Raw genomic sequence first — 4,299 nt, 5'->3', positions numbered from 1 at the left:
GTACCTATAGTTCTTTTAATAATATATAGAATATTTTGTGTATAAAAAAATTATAATATTTGCGTTTATTTTTTTTGCAGATGTTTGCACTACTTCAGCTCCAACGAGAAATTGACTGCCCACACCGTCGACTGTCAGGAGATGAATGACTGCGCGATCAAGTTACCGAGCGATAACGACAAGTGGTTGGCCTTTAAAAATCACAACAGGAAGGAACGAGTTCCGTTTGTCGTATACGCCGACCTGGAGTGTACCCTGGAGAAGATGGAAGCGGATCCGGAAACGTCCAGGTACACATATCAACATCATCGCGTGTTTAGCATAGGGTACTACGTGCGTTGCTCGTACGACGAGTCGTTATCTATGTATCGGTTTCGTCGCGATAAGGATTGCGTCGCGTGGTTCGCCGAGGAGCTAAGACGTTTAGCTCACGACGTAAAAACTATATTGTCCACTAATATACCCATGGCAGATTTCACGCGAGACGAGTGGGAAAAGTTTAACAGCGCAACGCACTGTCACGTGTGCGAAGAACCGTTCGAGCCAGACGACGTGCGAGTACGCGACCATTGTCACCTGACCGGTCGATACAGAGGTCCCGCGCATTCGAATTGTAACTTAAATTATAAAGATTCGCATTGCATTCCCATAGTGTTTCATAATTTATCGGAGTACGATGCACATTTTATTATAACTGAAATAGCAACAGCATACGAAGGACATGTAGATTTACTCCCGATCACAAAAGAAAAATATATTTCGTTTACAAAAAACGTTCAAAGCACCGAAGATAAAGATAAGAAAACGTGCGTCAAATTGCGATTTATCGATTCGTACAAGTTTCTCACCGCTAGTCTCGACAAATTGGCATCTTATCTCAGCAAGGATAAACTGCGAATATTGCAACGCGAATTTTGTGAATTATCCGCAGAAAATTTTAATTTGCTGACACGAAAAGGCGTATTTCCATATGAATACATTGACTGCGTCGAAAAATTGGAGGACTTGTGTTTACCACCGCGCGACTCGTTTTACAGTTCATTGACAGGTGACACCGTATCCGAGAGCGATTACGCGCACGCCGTCGACGTCTGGCAGCGGTTCTCCATTCGAACGCTCGGTGATTACAGCGATTTATATCTCAAGACCGATGTCTTGCTGTTGGCCGATATCTTTGAAAATTTTCGCGATAGTTGCGTCGCGAGTTATGGACTCGATCCGGCGTATTATTATACTCTACCGGGTTTTACGTGGGATGCTATGTTGAAGCATACACACATCAATTTCGAATTGCTCACCGACATTGACATGGTCATGTTTATCGAACGCGGTATACGCGGCGGTTTGAGTCAATGTTCAAACAGATACGCGCTGGCCAACAACAAGTACATGCAGTCGTACGATCCATCGAAACCGTCGTCGTACCTCATGTATTTTGATGTAAATAACTTATACGGCTGGGCAATGAGTCAACCATTGCCATACGCAGATTTTAAATGGGTCGACGACGTAACCGATTTTAATGTTATGGATGTCGCGTTGGATTCCCCGATAGGCTACATTCTCGAAGTCGACTTGGAGTATCCGCAACATCTTCACGACGCGCACACTGACCTACCGTTCTGTCCGACGCGCGATAAACCACCCGGCAAGCGGCAGGACAAGCTCCTCGCAACATTATACGATAAGAAACGTTATGTAATACATTATCGCAACCTGCAGCAGTGTACTCGTCACGGTCTCCGTATATCAAAAATTCACCGTATACTGAAATTCGCGCAATCTCCATGGCTTCGCGATTATATAGACCTCAATACGAAATTTAGAACGTTGGCCAACAATGATTTCGAGAAAAATTTATACAAATTGATGAACAATGCCGTGTTTGGCAAAACCATGGAGAATGTGCGCAATCACGTTGACGTGCGACTCGTGACTCATTGGGAGGGTAGATACGGCGCGGAGGCTATGATTGCGAAACCAAATTTTCATAGCCGAAGCGTCTTTTCGGAGAATTTAGTAGCAATAGAAATGCGAAAACTCGAGGTGAAGTTCGACAAACCAATCTATGTGGGTATGTGCATCCTCGATATATCCAAGACATGTTTGTACGAATTTCATCACGAGTACATGTTACCGTTGTATCGCGACAAGTGTAAAGTCACGTACACCGATACTGACAGTCTCATTTATCACATCGAGTGCGACGATGTGTATGATATCATGAAGCGTCACATTCATAGATTTGACACTAGCAATTATGTGATTGATAATACGTATGGTATCCCACTCGTCAATAAAAAAGTTCCGGGCTTAATGAAAGACGAAAATAACGGTGCGATAATGACCGAATTCGTCGGGCTTAGAGCAAAGATGTACGCCTTGCGAGTGGACGGTAAGAAAGATACGAAAAAGGCTAAAGGTGTTAAGAGTAACGTCGTAGCCAGGTCGATAACGTTCGACGATTACACGCGGTGTCTGCGCGACGAAATTGAAATGACGCGACAGCAAACCTGCATAAGATCCAAAAAACACGAGGTATACACCGTGTCCGAAACGAAAATAGCTCTAAGTCCGTACGATGATAAGCGATACATTATACCCGGTTCTACCGAAACGCTGCCATGGGGACATTATAAAATACCATTGTAAATATATTGAAAATATATTGTAAATACCGCTGTAAATATATTGTAATTACATTTAGATATATAGAAAAATAAATGACTCATATGTATATATGTATGTTTTTATACTGTAATAAATTTTTACAATACATTATTCTTGTGTATCCATGAATTGTATGAATTATCAAATTGTTGTGAGCGCACAACGCCCTTGGCAACCGAGTTGCCAAGCGTTAAAGAAACTCGACCCCAGCGACGAAACGTAGAGAGCAAGGTCCATCCACGAGGACCAATATCGCTGACGCGAAGGTCAGCGCCGAGCGCTGACCATAGAGGTTAATGCTACCGCGGGCGACCCCGAGGTAGCAACCGGAAACCGATGTAAGACCGCCGAATCGAACAATCAGGCAGTCGGTCTGAAACCATCAAGCTGTCGCGTCGAGTCACCTGCGAGTTATCTATAAACGAAACGCGAAGTGGAACTTGTAATAAGGACACTCGTGTAAGGCAACTCAATTTATTAAAGTGGTTCAATATAACGCCTTCCTTCATCCTTCATATCGCGAACGGAGCCCGATCCCTTTTAGCCGACAAAACGGCTAACAAATTGGTGGCAGCGGTGGGATCTGCTCCATCGATTCGCCAGGAAGGACCGGACTGCCGAAGAACCACGCATCTGAAACAAGAACGAGTTCGATTAACAATCGGTGGCAACATATCCCGGAGAGGAAAAGCCAGCCGAGACCCGAGCGAAAAGACGGTAGCAGCCGCGAGTGCAGAAGTGACACCTGAGACGGCCACGACCTACCGCACGGAATCACCGACTCCGAGCGACGCAGAGACACAGCGAAGCAGCGTAGCAGCGCGGCAGGGACGCAGCGATCACGCAGGGACGCAGCCAAGCAGCGAAGCGGCCCGACGGACCGATCAGGCGGAGCAAGGCGAAGCAGCCAAGCAGCAACATGCGATTCGCGGCGATATTGTAAGTGCGAAAATTTATGTAACCGCGAGCGTTAAGTAAATGTCGGACGACCCGAACCGACAGCCGCCCGTCCCGCAAGCATCATTTATACATAGCAAATCCGCGCAACGCGCCGCGCGTAACCTCGAGAATCCCGTGCGCGCGACGCGATCCGCAGGCGAAGGGTTAAACCGGCCCGCCGAAAGCGAAGGGTTAAACCGGCCCGCCGAAAGCGAAGGGTCAGACCGGCCCGCCGACGGACTAGAACAAGTCCGCTTGAATTTAGAGTCACGTTTTGCCGAAGGAGAAGCGCCCGTGCTATCTCCGAACGTCATTGTAGAACGCGAATTTCCGTTCGACGAGGTAGACGCGAGTGTAGTAGGCGAACACGCAAATCGCGATAACGACCAGACAGACTCACTCACAGACGTCTCCGACGACGCGCCAAGCCGCGCGTCACAACGAGGCGAATTTTCTCTCACGTCGTACGACAGCAGTATATTCGTTCCCGACGAGAATTCCGCGGAGGCCGGGATGAGTCATACAGGAAACGCGACTCCTACCCGAGAGAACCGCGAGGAAAATACGGACCCAGCCAGGGTGACCGAACAAGGCGACGCCGAAATGGCGCAAAATAGGCCACTCGTCAGGCGACCGGCGACACACGAGCAAAATCGAGTCCCGGAGCCGACGCAACGAGAACTGAGAGCC

General features: G+C 47.4%; 1 long non-coding RNA gene across 2 annotated transcripts; it reads right to left on the bottom strand.

Annotated features, from left to right (window-relative positions):
• Positions 1 to 3,130: 3,130 nt before the first annotated feature.
• LOC139817989 (uncharacterized) lies at positions 3,131 to 4,299 on the bottom strand. Of its 2 annotated transcripts, none has more exons than XR_011733353.1 (2): positions 4,014 to 4,299; positions 3,131 to 3,303 (listed from the first exon to the last, which is right to left on the bottom strand). It is a non-coding gene; the product is annotated as an uncharacterized lncRNA (long non-coding RNA). The 2 variants fall into 2 exon arrangements; XR_011733354.1 differs by lacking the exon at positions 4,014 to 4,299 and adding an exon at positions 3,436 to 3,692.

Source organism: Temnothorax longispinosus, chromosome 8 (assembly GCF_030848805.1).
Source record: "Temnothorax longispinosus isolate EJ_2023e chromosome 8, Tlon_JGU_v1, whole genome shotgun sequence".
In the NCBI taxonomy this organism is placed as follows: Eukaryota; Metazoa; Arthropoda; class Insecta; order Hymenoptera; family Formicidae; genus Temnothorax; species Temnothorax longispinosus.
This window is presented reverse-complemented; position numbering and strand designations above follow the sequence as displayed.